The sequence below is a fragment of the Engystomops pustulosus genome, chromosome 7 (assembly GCF_040894005.1).
Source record: "Engystomops pustulosus chromosome 7, aEngPut4.maternal, whole genome shotgun sequence".
Classification (NCBI taxonomy): Eukaryota; Metazoa; Chordata; class Amphibia; order Anura; family Leptodactylidae; genus Engystomops; species Engystomops pustulosus.
Genome location: NC_092417.1, coordinates 100,626,215 through 100,642,902, shown reverse-complemented (window position 1 = coordinate 100,642,902; position 16,688 = coordinate 100,626,215). Strand labels below are relative to the sequence as shown.

The 16,688-nt window shown below is 43.7% G+C and overlaps 1 long non-coding RNA gene and 1 other non-coding gene across 5 annotated transcripts; both read left to right on the top strand.

Moving 5' to 3' along the window:
- The first annotated feature begins 1,037 nt into the window (after positions 1–1,037).
- Positions 1,038–11,364, top strand: LOC140070676 (uncharacterized). Of its 4 annotated transcripts, none has more exons than XR_011848968.1 (8): positions 1,038–1,123; positions 1,855–1,971; positions 2,843–3,005; positions 3,708–3,823; positions 4,233–4,402; positions 6,833–6,953; positions 7,675–7,829; positions 10,677–11,364. It is a non-coding gene; the product is annotated as an uncharacterized lncRNA (long non-coding RNA). The 4 variants fall into 4 exon arrangements; XR_011848969.1 differs by having other exon boundaries at positions 7,675–7,849; XR_011848970.1 differs by lacking the exon at positions 1,038–1,123 and adding an exon at positions 1,134–1,541.
- Positions 3,064–3,156, top strand: LOC140071470 (small nucleolar RNA MBII-202). Its single transcript, XR_011849165.1, has one exon. It is a non-coding gene; the product is annotated as a small nucleolar RNA MBII-202 (small nucleolar RNA).
- Positions 11,365–16,688: the final 5,324 nt, after the last annotated feature.

Below are 16,688 nucleotides of genomic sequence, written 5' to 3'. Positions count from 1 at the left end.
TAAAAAAAAAATTTTAATTCTATAAAAAGTGATCAAAATGTCGCACAGTCCTTAAAACGATAACATTGTAAACGTCATCAAAATCCGCAAAAAACTACACCACCCACATTCACCAAAGTATAAAAAAGTTATTAGCGCCAGAAGATGGCAAAATCCCCCCAAAAATTTTTGTACAGGAGGTTTTAATTTTTTTTAAATGTATGATAACATTATAAAACCTATACAAATTTATTATCCCCGTAATCGTACCGACTCAAAGAATAAAGTAGACATGTCAATTGGGGTGCACAGTGAAATCCGTAAAATCCAAGCCCACAAGAATACGGCACAAATGCGTTTTTTTACCAATTTCACAGCATCTGGAATTTTTTCCCCGCTTCCCAGTACACGCCATGGAATATTAAATACCACCATTTTGAAGTGTAATTTGTTAGGCAGAAAATAAGCCATAACACAGCTCTGTACATGGAAAAATAAAAAAGTTGTACATTTGCGAAAAAGGCCAACTGCAGGATGGGGTTAAAGAGAGGGCATTATATGTTGATGCAAGCCGTATGTTTTTCCACAGATAGCACACATCCTCATTTGCTTATATGGGCTCATGCACACGGCCATTAATTTCACAGCCCCTGGCATATGAGGACTGCCTGAGACGCAGAAGATAGAGCAGGTGCCATCCTGTACGTGTTTGCGTACCGGAAAGTGACATTATACACTGGATTATATGTTTGGGGGTGGGGCAAAGGGCGGGACATAGCACAGGTAAAGGTAAAGGGAGGAACTTTTTGTCCCTCTTTCTCTAGCCCAAAAATTGGGAGGCAGCAGTCCTATGGACCTCCTATGATCTGGAAGGTGTGATGCAGTACGGAGAAATATATTGTCGCACATTTTCTGTATTAAAACTGAAGTGCACTTTCTCCTCCGTGCAGACAGTACAGCAGAGAAATCACCTCCATCTTTAGTGTGGGCGCTGGAAAGCGGCTCGGCTCACTCCTAGTGTACGTTCTCTACGTGACTTCTGATTGGCGGGAGACAATCTACACTTCTGATTGGCTCTAGCGCCGCATATCACATAGTGCAACGAAGAGGCTTCTTCCTTTCCGGCCATTTTCTCCCCATAGAGGTATGTCTGACAGTTCCCGGGCCGCGGCTTTTACTATCCATTAACATCCTCCGCTACTGAGCGCCAGGAGATGCCGCAGCCGGTGTGACGTTGGTGCCCGGTGTCCTGTCGTCACTTCTGGGACATAATGATGGGCATGGTTTCTGTTGGTTTGCGGTTCAGGCCGCGGACCGGGCCTGGTGGTGCAGAGGATGGGGACGTGCATTCAGTAATGCAGGCGGCGCCCCCTATGTGTCGTCCTTATGTAAGGTATTAGCCAGTGCCGTGCTGCTCCCTGAGGGCGAGGGTGAAGGCTGGATGTAGACGTCATTATATGAGCCCTCCCAGTGCTGACCCCCAGCCTCCTGCCATACACCTGTGATCCCGGAGTTCTCCACAATCTTTTTCTCCTGGGAATTTACCTCGTGGAATGTTTTGTGTAAGTTTATTGGTATCCCAGTCATCCAATAAAGATTTGTTTTCCTGAATGGGCAGATGGCTGTAGGTGAACATTTTATGTTCATGTGTATTTTGGTACAGAGAAACCTGCCTGACTACCACCTCCCACTCATTTCTGCTGCTATTGTAAAGCTGTCATGTACTTCACTGTTCCCTTGCTGCAGGGAACAGTCCCCCAAATGCTGAGTGCTGTCATGTTCCAGTGGATCTATACGGTTACCCCATCCATACCTGCATGTGATGGAGCAGAGATTAGTTTTGTGATTGAATAACGTTTACCTTTTGTTTTACAGGGATTAAGTCGCCATGGCACCCAGCAGGAATGGCATGATCTTGAAGCCTCACTTACATAAGGACTGGCAGCGACGAGTAGCTACCTGGTTTAACCAGCCTGCCAGAAAGATCTGCAGGTAAGTTAATGGAATATATCAGTGGTGAACCTATGGCATGGGTGGCAGAGGTGGCACTCAGAGGCCTTTGTGTGCACCTGGACCATCACCCCAGCACACAAGAGAAGACACAAAGAATCTTCCTGCAGTTCCAAACAACTTAAAAAAATGCTGCTTTCAGTCATATTTTGATACTTACTTTGCTACTTAGGACTGTGGGTAGAGGGAGAATAAGTAGACAGGGCTGAATTATCTTTGGCGAACCTCCTGCTGGCCCCACAACTGTGTATAGAGGCACATTGAAAAAGAAGTTACATTGGTGCTAATTTTCCATCTTTCTACTGTTACTGTCCTCGGGCCAACTTGATTGTTGAAGAGCAGTAGGTTACTGCTTTAATTTTTGGTTGGCACCTCACGATAAATAAGGGGGATTTTGGGTTGCGTTTTGGGCACCCGGCTGCTTAAAGGTTCGCCATCACTTGATTATATAATAGTTCTGCATACTTGTGTTTTGTTGGTCTACAGTCAAATGATGAAAATTCTCCGGAACCACTGCATATTCCGTGATGAATCCTCTACAACCCTTTTTATCTGATGACTTTAGACAGTGCTGTGTGCTATAAATGATCAGTTGATAATATCTTGATAGGGATGTTGTTCACAGGCGAGTTTGCCTCATAAGTTTGAGGGACTCTGCTGAACTGACATGTCAGAGTTCAATTCCGCATATGGTAGTCGATCCCTCACACTCGCTCTTGTACAATCGGCCTTAGATGAAAGTGTGGTGTTGAGGGATACTTCTGCAGAAGTTGTATGCTGGAAATCTGTTCTGTATGGCAATCGCTGTTTCTGCTACTTTTCTGACCTATTACCTTTCACTTGTACTTGCAAGGCGTGTCAGGCCAAGGCCCGCTGGATAGCCCCCAAGACCTGTTTCTGGACCAGTCATGCCAGTGGTGAGATGTTACACCTTAAGATACCACTCAAAGGTGCGACTTGGACTGGCAGCAATGAGTAGCTACCTGGTTTAACCAGCTTGCCAGAAAGATCTGCAGGTAAGTTAATGCATTATGATAGTTCTGCATACTTGTGTGGTGGTGGTCTACACTCAAATGATGAAAATTCTCCGGAACCACTGCATATTCAGTGATGAATACTCTAGAACCTTTTTTATCTGATGACTATGGACAGTAAAAGATCTTTATCTAGGGCTTAAACTGCCCTGCAGTTGAACCCTTTTTATGGTTAATGGGATGACGGCAGAAACCTAGACACACCAGTCTCTTAGAAAATGAAGAATCACACTGTTTATTAGCGCGCAGCCACATATATAAAACGCAAAAAATTGGCTTCAAAGGTGGATGAAAAGGTGATGGAATACTGCAATGCTATAGGTCACCTTGAATATCTCCCCATAAATTCACAACATGCAGATGAACTTTACATATTATCTATCACACAGAGCATTGTCTCCAGGGAGACAGAATGTTTTTACCAAGAGTCCTGAAAATAGGACTCCGATGGCTCCTTTTGCTGAAGCAAAAATATAGGACAAGAGTCAAGGACAGAATGGTCTCAGCAGATTTAAACAAAATTGTTTGTATCATGAGATGGCTAGACATTTTACAATATAGCTTCTAACTGGACAACATCCCCCCCCCCCCCCCCCCCCCCCCCCAGTTACCCCATCCATACCTGCATGTGATGGAGCAGAGATTAGTTTTGTGATTGAATAACGTTTACCTTTTGTTTTACAGGGATTAAGTCTCCGTGGCCCCAGCAGGAATGGCATGATCTTGAAGCCTCACTTACATAAAGACTGGCAGCGACGAGTAGCTACCTGATTTAACCAGCCTGCCAGAAAGATCTGCAGGTAAGTTAATGGATTATATAATAGTTCTTCATACTTGTGGTGGTGGTCTACAGTCAAATGATGAAAATTCTCCGGAACCACTGCATATTCCGTGATGAATCCTCTACAACCCTATTTATCTGATGACTTTAGACAGTGCTGTGTTCTATAAATGATCAGTTGTTATTATCTTGGTACGGGTGAGTTTGCTTAATAGGTTTGAAGCACTCTGCTGAACTGACATGTAATTTCGAGTTCAATTCCGTATTTGGTACTGTCGATGCCTGACACTCGCTTTTGTACAATCTGCCTTAAATGAAAGTGTGTGGTGTTGAGGGATACTTCTGCAGCAGAAGTTGTGTGCTGGAAATCTGTTCTGTGGCCATCACGGTTTCTGCTACTTTTCTGACCTATTACCTTTAACTACTAGGCGCAAGGAGTGTCAGACCAAGGCCTGCCGGATAGACCCCAGGAGCTTTTTCTGGATCAGTCAGGCTAGTGGTGAGATGTCCCACCATAAGATGGCACACAAAGGTGCTACTTGGACTGGCAGCAATGAGTAGCTACCTGGTTTAACAAGCCTGCCAGAAAGATCTGCAGGTAAGTTAATGCATTATATGATAGTTCTGCATACTTGTGTGTTGTTGGTCTTCAGTCAAATGATGAAAATTCTCCGGAACCACTGCATATTCCGTGATGAATCCTCTACAACCCTTTTTATCTGATGACTTTAGACAGTGCTGTGTGCTATAAATGATCAGTTGATATTATCTTGATAGGGGTGTTGTATATGGGTGAGTTTGCTGAACTGACATGTCATATCGAGTTCAATTTCACACTTGATACAGTAGATTTCCTCAGACACTCGCTCTTGTACTTGTAGTAAACATGCAATTACCTCCCGATGTCCTACCCCCAACGTCTCGCAGGGCACGGAAGCTGCACCCAGACAGCTGCCCGTTGGCCCACCCGTCCATCGCTGTAATGAAATGGGCAATGTATAGGAGGGACCAAGGAGTTAAGTACGTGTTGCCGCCTTCAGTCTAGATTCCAGCTTGGATCACGATGTACTGCATGCAGACGTGGGTACCCTAATATCACCAGCATTTTAGAAAGCTGGGTATTGAGGACCTATGCGGCTTCTACATAGTAGTATTAATCCTATGATGAAGCTTAACCCCATAGCGCAATAAGACGTAACCTTACGTCTTGCTGCGCATGGGGGAGTATGAAGAGGGCTCACGGGCTGATCCCTGGTTCATAAGATTTAACCCTTTGATCGCTGCCGGCGACATTAAAGTGCCGGCAGCGTGTGGCCGCCGCCATCTTGGCTTCCGGTCATCGCTCCCCATGACTTCATCAGTCTGTTGCCATGACAGCCTCGGATCACACAAAAATCCGAGGCTATCATGTTTTAGGCTATCTATTACAATGTGCGATTTGCGCATTGTAATAGATGGTGTGCAAAATCCCCGTATACTGCAGTATATGATGGGATCAATCAGACAACCTAGGGTTAAAGTACCCTAGGGAGTCTGAAAAATAATAAAAAAATAAATGAAAAGTGAAAAAAAAATTGTAAAAACCTAAAAATTCTAATCACCCCCCTTTCCCCAGAACTGATATAAATATAAACAGTAAAAATCATACTCATATTAGGTATCACTGTCCGAAAATGCCCGATCTATCAAAATAATAAGTTTTTCACTGCGTTTAACCTCGTAACGGAAAATAGCGCCCGAAGTCAAAATGCCAGTCATTTCGAAAAATAGAAAAAAATCTATTAAAAGTGATTAAAAGATCATCCAGTCCTAAAAATAAAAGCATTGAAAACGTCATCAAAAGTCGCAAAAAATGACACCACCCACAGCTCCGTACACCAAAGTATGAAAAATTTATAAGCGCAAGAAGATGGCAAAATGAAGAATTTTTTTTTCTGTACAGGAGGTTTTAATTTTTGTAAATGTATGAAAACAATTAAAATTTGGGATCCCCGTGATCATACTGACCCAATGAATGAAATAGACCTGTCATTTGGGGCGCACAGTGAAAGCTGTAAAAACAAAGCCCACAAGAAGTGGCGCAAATGTGTTTTTTCATCATTTTCACTGCATTCAGAATTTTTTCCCTGGTTCCCAGTACATGGCATGGAATGTTGAATACTACCACTACGAAGTGCTATTTGTAACGCAGAAAATAAGCCGTCACACAGCTCTTTAGATGGAAAAATTAAAAAGTTATAGATTTTTGAATGTGGGAAGTGAAAAATAAAAACGTAAAAAGGAATAGGGCCTGGTCCTTAAGGGGTTAAATAACCTGTCAGGCAAAATAAACCATCTAGGAACACTGCAGCTTCCTATAGTAATAGCGGTGTTGGCTTTATCAGAACATACCGATAATCTCGAGACCGTACATAACAGTCCAAACGCCAGACAAAACTTGAATTGGTCTGCCGTATTCATGAGGGCCGGTGACTGCAACATGGACCCTGGCTATCACTGCCGACATCGGGTGTTGGACCGGGGCAGAATATACAGAGGGGAGCGTCTCCTTGCTTATCCTTACAATAGTGTAATTACTTCTATGTACAAACTGTCTCCAAACACTTTTTTTTTGAGGTGCTGATAAGTCGTTTATCCAAGGATCTTCCATACCCAGTACTTTTCAAATATTGTTATTCCTTAGCATTTACTTAATGCATGTGTATAGTCTTATTGTGCCAAACATCAGTTATTGGACACAATTTAATGTGTTGTGCTGTACCGTACATTTTTACAGTGGCTCACTGTATAGGACAGGTCAGTCTGATTACCATAATGCATACCCCGAACCCAAGAGGTATTACAGCCATATACAGTTTATGGTTCTGAAATCTGTTGTATGGGACAGTTGTGCCATTGTAATGTCAGTATTGTGGATGAATGTTTGAGGGCTTTAGTCAACAAGGTATTTGGTTTATATTTACAGGTTTTTTTTTATTTTTTTATTGCAAGTATGACAATCTTTTTGTTTGTTTTTTGGGTCTACAAGAAGGAAAAACCAAGAGTTTTCACAGACAACGAAAATCACTTCAAAGCCTTTGTGCGAGAGAAGGTGTATGGCACTGGGGGAAGAGTGACGGAGGCAATAACCTTCAACAAGGTCACCACAGGTAGGTGGTTAAAAAATATTTTATTTTATTGGAGGTGAATAAGTCTAAGACGTATATCCATATTTTTGGAATACTGAGAAGCCACTCTTGGGTTAATCTATTAACATACAAGCTATTTCTGTACTCAAAAATTAGAATCTTGGTTACAATTCTATATTTCCTTTTTCCCTTAAAGGGGTATTCCCATTAAGGCAATTTAATGTTAGTCTGTATTTATTTTGTACAATGTTCCAATATACCTCCTGTATAAATTCCTCAGTTTTCTATCTCTGCTTGCTGTCTTAAGAAAGCTTCTGTTTACTACCAGTGGACAGAAATCTGACAATGGTCACAGTTGCATAGCTCAATATAACAGAATAATCAGAGCTGTGTGATATGAGCCATGCACCTGTGACCATGGTCAGATTTCTTGCTATCATTCTATAGAAAGATTTGTTTAGTGTCAGTGGACAGAAGAGTTCCAGAATACCCTGAGAAATTGATACAGGAGGTATATTAGAAAATTGTATACCCTTTGCTAATACAAACTATAACATTAATTTGCCGAAATGGAAATACCCCTTTATTCTTATGGGTCCAGGCAATGCTTAAACCTCAATGACCCCATCCATTACCTGCATGTACCAATGTTATTGGGGCATTGTACCATGTAACATAGCCTTGATGCAACTGCTGCAACAGTATCATTGTCGTTGAAGGTTTTTATACTCTTTGAATGTAGGAGCTAAAGATGACCTGAGAAAGGTGACCCGGGTAGCATAAAATGTGGTGAAGCAATATGGCATGGTACCCAGTATTGGGCAGTTGTCCTTTCTGGACACTTCAACTGGCATCGGAAGATGACACTTTAGTCAAGAATTACATAATCCGTCATCTGTAAGTTTTGTTTTATATTGGTAAGCTTTGTCTGAATTTTTAATTAAGACACATTGACCTTTATCAGGGCATGTGAGCCCTGAAATAATCGCAATGCCTTGCGGATTGCCTGGCATTGCAATAATGTTTACCAATATGACCTTTTCACGCCAAGAGGATGTGTGAAGGGTGGTGTGGCCAGTGGCTGATTGGACCGGTGTAACTGTCTCTTATGTGATCACTGTGCTCAAAACTGATCTGGCTAGTCTTAATACATTTGCATCCCTTGGTCAAGAATTTTTGCTGGCTCCCACAGTCTTCTATAGTTATTTACAATTACGTTACTGTTGGGGTGCAGTGTAAGGGAGGGACCTGAAGATTGAGCACAGCCCTTTAGAAGCCATTGGCAGGAATAAAGATCTCACAAAACCTACATCCTCCTGTAAACAGTTAATGGACGCTCATCTTAAAGAAATTACACATAATTGGCGGTCGATGGTTATCAGTGCCTGGGACCAGTTGATACCGGTCAAATGGCTACACTGAATAGATCTGCGTTGTTTGCAAACTTCACTCTGATCAATGCACAAGATATGGGGAGAGTATGGGTACATTTTTTCCACATGGTGTGGAAATGCCCATCCATTCAATTGGATGACATTCATTTCTACATTGGCATCTGCACGTCGCTTGGTCTGCTACCCTGGGCTAAACTTTTTAGTTTACTAATGTTCTATGGTAGGAAAGGGATTTTACAAAACTGGAAGCCTTCCAAGCTTCCCCACACTTGCTAAGTGGATCTCGCTGATCAATGCACATCTTCAGTTGCATGATAGATGTACTGTCCACCAAATTGTGCAGAAATTTGTCTCATCAGGAATAGTGCAGCCGTGACACAAATGAGTAGCGTGTGACACATGTGGCGCGGACACCTCTTAAATACCTGTGCAAGCAGTTTGCAGGTAAAAGAACATGCAAAGTCTTAAAAAAAATGTCGCAGGGGATTTGGTTTATATAGCCCACTGTGTACTCGCTGCACCTTGACTTGGTGTAGTAGACCTCTGTAAGGGCTGTGATCTGACCAGAATTTGTGAGACCAGATCATGGTTTCCGATGCTGTTGTGTAAATGGAGGCCAAGTTGTACCAAGGGAATGGGGGGTGATTTAAAACTTCTCTTTGTTTTTTATATCAAGAAAAAAATGGATATTGCTTTTAAGCAAAAATGGTGCAATGGTTTAAATTCTGCATGCTGTTGGCAAGACTAAAAACGTCTAGTGCCAGTAGTCTAATCTGAATTATGCAGACAGGTCAGAAAAGTAGAGGATTGTTCCCCTGTCAATTCAGACCAGTTCACCTTTAATGTGAACTGCATCCTATTAAAGTGGTCACTCTTGTAGGCTGATAGGTGAGAATATGCAGCATTGCTAATGGTAGACCTGCAGCCAGTGTTGCTGGTATGTATAAGTGTTTTATTGTACAATTGCTACTCTCCAATCCAGAGAGCTTATCTTGGTTCCAGTATGTAGCAGGCAGCTGTGCTCTCCCCACACTCCACACGTGACCCCACACTCCCACCCTCATTTTTGTCTTCCTGCGATTGTCAGTGCCAGCTTCACAGTAAGACATTTAGGGCCGAGCAGTCTGCCTGTCAGCCAATGCAAGTGCAAAAAAATAAATGTAAAATGGGGGAAAAAATCCCCAAAAATTCAGTTTCTTGCATCATCCTAATACAAAATGACACTTATAAAATGATGCCATCACATAGCAGACATGTGGTATATGTTAGTAACTGATTTGGGTAGTAAAACAATCCATTTGAAAATAGAACATTTTGAAAATGGCAAACATATGATCTATATAAATTTTACCCCTAACTTGGAGTACAACATGTCACCATAAACCTGGGGTGTCACTACAGTGGTAGCAGCCGCTATGGGGCCCACAGTGTCAGGGGGGGCCCCATCGTCCAACCTTCCACTAAAGAATGGAGAATGTGCAACATTATATACAGATTTTGCTGCACATTGTACAGCATAATATGTGTCAGTCAGTCAGTCACCGGGGCCCCCATTCAGAAGTCAGCAATGGGGCCCTGTCTTTCCTAGTTAACCCCTGATCAAAACCATGTCTTTTACGCTTAAGCAATCTAAAGTTATTACCACGTACAATGACGCGTGGCTGTTTGATGAAATAGGCCTTGGTTATCAAGACAAACGAGTTTGGTCACTAAGTGGTTAATATAATTAAGATAATGCTTCCTGTGCTTCAGGCATGTATACTGAGATTATGCTGTTTAGAAGTTGCTGATCTACAGATTCTCAATTTCCAATGCTGCCCAGTTAATACTGCCTGCAACTTCATAAATCCTACATATTCTATAATCATAAAGAATAAATTACAATCTCCTTTTTGGATAATTTAATTTACTTTTAGTATAAGAAACTTACAAATTATTGATCAGAAAATACATAAACAGTCGTACAAATAATGGTGTCTAAACATAAGAATAAGTCTTGTTATTGTGTGTGTGTGTTCCTGAGGGAGTCATGTAGAGGTCTCTTCAGCGAGTCACAAATAGTGATTTCTTTTGTTTTTACTATTACGAAGTTATGAATGTAAAAATTCTCTACTTTTTTGGTGTACTCTTGGAGTGTAATTCAAACCACACAAAGCATGAGTGTGAAATGTTGAGCACACTTTCCGCTCTTCAAACTTTGAATGTGATCTACCACTTCACCTCTCCCTCTATCAGTTGTGGTAGAGTAGAAAGACTGGCACCTTTGTGGTAATCAATCTTTAAAATTTTACCTGTGTATCAAACATTATTCTGTCTACTGTTCTCAAGTATACATTTCCTTTCTCCTTAGCTGGCCAATGCCCTCTGCCCCGCAGTTGGGTTGATGCTGAACGGGAAACAATACACTGGAGAAGAGGAATCTCGGAGACCACCACCTCAGAAAGATCAGGCTGAAGATAAACCCAATATGACTCCTGCCTAAAATGAGTGACAGGCCACTAATGGGCAGGAGAGCATACAATCTTTTAAAGGGTATTACAGTAACTACTTCTTACCCTAAGCATACTTAAGGGGAGCCCTGTGTATGCCTTGTGAATACAAGACCAGGTTGCACAAGCTGTAAATAACATTCAGCAGTTCCTTTGTAGTCGCAATTGATGTATTGTAGCTGCATTCATATGGGCAACACAGGACTTTTGCTGTTGTGATCAGTGGCACCTCCAGGGCAGTACCCAGTGGATAGGGAATAACCTGTTACCAGAATGCATCATTAAAGTAGTTCAATTGTTTGTTTGTTTCCACTTTCAAATTTGATAAGCAAAAACAAAAATTATTAATTTAGACAGATTAAACGGTGATTTTCCAGTACAAAAAAAACTTCAAATCTATGCCAATTTCCCCCATCTTGTGCCCCATACACGTCCATAATGTAAAAATTTGAATATGGTCTATCAACAAACTGGTAATGGGGTGAATCCTGTATTTTATATTTCATGAAGCAAAATTGTAAATGTATTTGAATAAAAACATTGATAGAATGGAGTTATCATTTTTATATGAAAAGGAATTTATCTGCTTTGGATCGATTTGGTTTTGGTGTCCACTACCACTAGCTGATTTGGATTGGAACTTGCAGGTGTAGGCACCGTGACACTGGTAACTTTCTTATTTATTATCCATGGCCGCCTTCCTTCTATAATCAACTTTTTAAATTATGAAATGAGCATCAGGGGTTACCCTAGCCCCTCTTGTGCAGTGAGTACTTTGTCATGGATCAAATATAAGGGGATTACCACAGTCATGGTGCCTGGATCTGAGTAGGCATCCATGGTTTATCATGCTTGATATTGATAGATTTCCAATCCGTACTAATTTTACGGAGGTGCTCAAAAGGAGTGGGCTTGGGGGTAATGAATCTGCAAATGATAGTGGGATGAGGTTGGGATGCGGAATTTTTCTTGAAGGGTGTGTAAGGGGAGTGTATAGAAACCTCTCATGGGTGAGCAGAGGAAATTTGGAGCAGCAATTACACCAGGTTTAAGGTAAAGGCTATGGGGCCCAGCAATGGACCCTCAGGAGGGGGAATTTCGTGGGTCCAAAAAGGAATTGGGATCATATGTGACGAACCAGATTTTTATTTCCATCCACCTCGAGTAGATAAACAATGTTGACCATGCTGGTATATGCCTGAGAAGTACTGCCCAATAGTATTTGATAAGCTCACGCGGCAATAATCCTCCCTTAGATTAATAGGCCAGTAAGACTGATTTGGCCACTCTGTACCGCTTGTGGGCCCACATGTTGTGAAGGAGAGAGCTTTGGAGTGTCTGCAGGCATACTGGGATAGGCAGTGTTTTAAAAGGTTATCAGTAGAGATGAGCGAACACTAAAATGCTCGGGTACTCGTTATTCGAGACGAACTTTTCCCGATGCTCGAGTGCTCGTCTCGAATAACGAACCCCATTGAAGTCAATGGGAGACTCGAGCATTTTTCAAGGGGACCAAGGCTCTGCACAGGGAAGCTTGGCCAAACACCTGGGAACCTCAGAAAAGGATGGAAACACCACGGAAATGGACAGGAAACAGCAGGGGCAGCATGCATGGATGCCTCTGAGGCTGCTTAAACGCACCATTATGCCAAAATTATGGGCAACAGCATGGCCATGACAGAGTGACAGAATGAAGCTAGATAGCATCTAAAACATGCAATAATTGACCCTGACACTATAGGGGACGGCATGCAGAGGCAGCGGCAGCAGGCTAGAGAGTGTCATGGCGACATACCCTAAATGGACTCAGGCTTCAAACCAATGGGTGGCAGAGAGGAACCAAAGGAGGTGAGCAAGAAGTGCTCAAATAATATCGGTACATGATAAAAGTTTGCCAGTATATTTTGTGGATTACACAGCAGGGTGGCGACAAAGTTAACATGGAAGCCATGAAAACAACCCAAAATTCTGCCTGACACAGCTCGTTTGATAAGGGGACCATGTATGGAGGCAGTGAACTAGTAGTAGATTAAAGGTGCTGCAGTTAAAACTATGTTAGTTGGATCTTGGCATGGAGCTGGCGCTCCGCTGCCAGGCGAGCTTTCGCCAATCCAAGCCCCTGTCTCTAGGCTACTCCCCAAACAGCACTTTTGTATAAGATCAAGTGTAGTAGCGTTCTTATAAGTTTAGGATATGCCGGGTGAGGGGAATGTAAACAGATACGCAAGAAGCGCATGATGCGCATGGAGCTGGCGCTCCGCTGCCAGGCGAGCTTTCGCCAATCCAAGCCCCTGTCTCTAGGCTACTCCCCAAACAGCACTTTTGTATAAGATCAAGTGTAGTAGCGTTCTTATAAGTTTAGGATATGCCGGGTGAGGGGAATGTAAACAGATACGCAAGAAGCACATGATGCGCATGGAGCTGGCGCTCCGCTGCCAGGCGAGCTTTCGCCAATCCAAGCCCCTGTCTCTAGGCTACTCCCCAAACAGCACTTTTGTATAAGATCAAGTGTAGTAGCGTTCTTATAAGTTTAGGATATGCCGGGTGAGGGGAATGTAAACAGATGCGCAAGAAGCGCATGATGCGCATGGAGCTGGCGCTCCGCTGCCAGGCGAGCTTTCGCAAATCCAAGCCCCTGTCTCTAGGCTACTCCCCAAACAGCACTTTTGTATAAGATCAAGTGTAGTAGCGTTCTTATAAGTTTAGGATATGGCGGGTGAGGGGAATGTAAACAGATGCGCAAGAAGCGCTGAAATAATATCCCTAAATGGTAAAAGTTTGCAAGTATATTTTGTGGATTACACAGCAGGGTGGCGACAAAGTTAACAACTTTGATGTGGAATGCCCTGTAATAGCTCTTGGGCGGTGTGCCTTTTATCGCCTAGGCTCAGCAGTTTCAGCACCGCCTGCTGTCGCTTAGCGACGGCACTGCTGCTGTGCCTAGAGCTACCGACTGATGGCGCCATGCCCACGGATGGTAATTCGGAGGAGGAGGAGGTGGAGGAGGGGTGGGAGGAGGTATAGTAGGCCTTTGAGACCTGGACCGAGGTAGGCCCCGCAATTCTCTGCGTCGGCAGTATATGACCAGCCCCAGGGTCAGACTCGGTCCCAGCCTGCACCAAGTTAAGTGTAGTAGCGTTCTTATAAGTTTGGGATATGGCGGGTTAGGGGAATGTAAACAGATGCGCAAGAAGCGCATGATGCGCATGGAGCTGGCGTTCCGCTGCCAGGCGAGCTTTCGCCAATCCAAGCCCCTGTCTCTAGGCTACTCCCCAAACAGCACTTCTAAGAACCTTTTGTATAAGATCAAGTGTAGTAGCGTTCTTATAAGTTTAGGATATGCCGGGTGAGGGGAATGTAAACAGATGCGCAAGAAGCGCTGAAATAATATCCCTAAATGGTAAAAGTTTGCCAGTATATTTTGTGGATAACACAGCAGGGTGGCGACAAAGTTAACAACTTTGATGTGGAATCCATGAAAACAACCCAAATTTCTGCCTGACACACCTCGTTTGATAAAGGGACGATGTATGGAGGCAGCTATATGGACGACTTTTGGAGGTAGCAATGGAGACAACGTGTGGAGGCTGCTATGGAGACAATTTAATTTGGATAGTGCCTGTATGTGGCAGTCCCAAACATTTTTCAAACCAGAGGAGCAGGTAGGTGGCCCTCCAGTAAAATGGGATAGATTGAGTGCCTGTATGTGGCAGTCCCAAAAATTCTTCAAACCAGAGGAGCAGGTAGGTGGCCCTCCAGTAAAATGGAATAGATTGAGTGCCTGTATGTGGCAGTCCCAAAAATTGTTCAAACCAGAGGAGCAGGTAGGTGGCCCTGCAGTAAAATGGAATAGATTGAGTGCCTGTATGTGGCAGTCCCAAAAATGTTTCAAACCAGAGGAGCAGGTAGGTGGCCCTCCAGTAAAATGGGATAGATTGAGTGCCTGTATGTGGCAGTCCCAAAAATGTTTCAAACCAGAGGAGCAGGTAGGTGGCCCTCCAGTAAAATGGGATAGATTGAGTGCCTGTATGTGGCAGTCCCAAAAATGTTTCAAACCAGAGGAGCAGGTAGGTGGCCCTCCAGTAAAATGGAATAGATTGAGTGCCTGTATGTGGCAGTCCCAAAAATTCTTCAAACCAGAGGAGCAGGTAGGTGGCCCTCCAGTAAAATGGAATAGATTGAGTGCCTGTATGTGGCAGTCCCAAAAATTGTTCAAACCAGAGGAGCAGGTAGGTGGCCCTGCAGTAAAATGGAATAGATTGAGTGCCTGTATGTGGCAGTCCCAAAAATGTTTCAAACCAGAGGAGCAGGTAGGTGGCCCTCCAGTAAAATGGAATAGATTGAGTGCCTGTATGTGGCAGTCCCAAAAATGTTTCAAACCAGAGGAGCAGGTAGGTGGCCCTCCAGTAAAATGGGATAGATTGAGTGCCTGTATGTGGCAGTCCCAAAAATGTTTCAAACCAGAGGAGCAGGTAGGTGGCCCTCCAGTAAAATGGAATAGATTGAGTGCCTGTATGTGGCAGTCCCAAAAATTCTTCAAACCAGAGGAGCAGGTAGGTGGCCCTCCAGTAAAATGGAATAGATTGAGTGCCTGTATGTGGCAGTCCCAAAAATTGTTCAAACCAGAGGAGCAGGTAGGTGGCCCTGCAGTAAAATGGAATAGATTGAGTGCCTGTATGTGGCAGTCCCAAAAATGTTTCAAACCAGAGGAGCAGGTAGGTGGCCCTCCAGTAAAATGGAATAGATTGAGTGCCTGTATGTGGCAGTCCCAAAAATGTTTCAAACCAGAGGAGCAGGTAGGTGGCCCTCCAGTAAAATGGAATAGATTGAGTGCCTGTATGTGGCAGTCCCAAAAATGTTTCAAACCAGAGGAGCAGGTAGGTGGCCCTCCAGTAAAATGGAATAGATTGAGTGCCTGTATGTGGCAGTCCCAAAAATGTTTCAAACCAGAGGAGCAGGTAGGTGGCCCTCCAGTAAAATGGAATAGATTGAGTGCCTGTATGTGGCAGTCCCAAAAATTTTTTAAAACAGAGGACCGGGTAGGTGGCCCTCCAGAAAAATGGAATAGATTGAGTGCCTGTATGTGGCACTCACAAAAATTGTTTCAAACAGAGGACCGGGTAGGTGGCCCTCCAGAAAAATTAAATGCATGAAGTACTATAGCAAGAGCCAGTGGGCCCTGTCAAAAAATAGCCATTTTCCTCTGCTTTACTGTACAAAGAGGAGGAGAAGGAGGAAAATGAGGAGGAGGAGGAGGAGTGGATCAATTATTCAGGTTGAGCTTCCTTCACCTGGTGGAGATTGGAAATTCTGAGAAATCCAGCCTTTATTCATTTTAATAAGCGTCAGCCTGTCAGCGCTGTCAGTCGACAGGCGTGTACGCTTATCGGTGATGATGCCACCAGCTGCACTGAAAACCCGCTCGGACAAGACGCTAGCGGCAGGGCAGGCAAGAACCTCCAAGGCGTACAGCGCCAGTTCGTGCCACATGTCCAGCTTTGAAACCCAGTAGTTGTAGGGAGCTGTGTGATCATTTAGGACGATGGTATGGTCAGCTACGTACTCCCTCACCATCTTTCTGTAAAGATCAGCCCTACTCTGCCGAGACTGGGGACAGGTGACAGTGTCTTGCTGGGGTGACATAAAGCTGGCAAAAGCCTTGTAAAGCGTACCCTTGCCAGTGCTGGACAAGCTGCCTGCTCGCCTACTCTCCCTCGCTACTTGTCCCGCAGAACTACGCACTCTGCCGCTAGCGCTGTCAGAAGGGAAATACTGTTTCAGCTTGTGCACCAGGGCCTGCTGGTATTCATGCATTCTCACACTCCTTTCCTCTGCAGGGATGAGAGTGGAAAGATTTTGCTTGTACCGTGGGT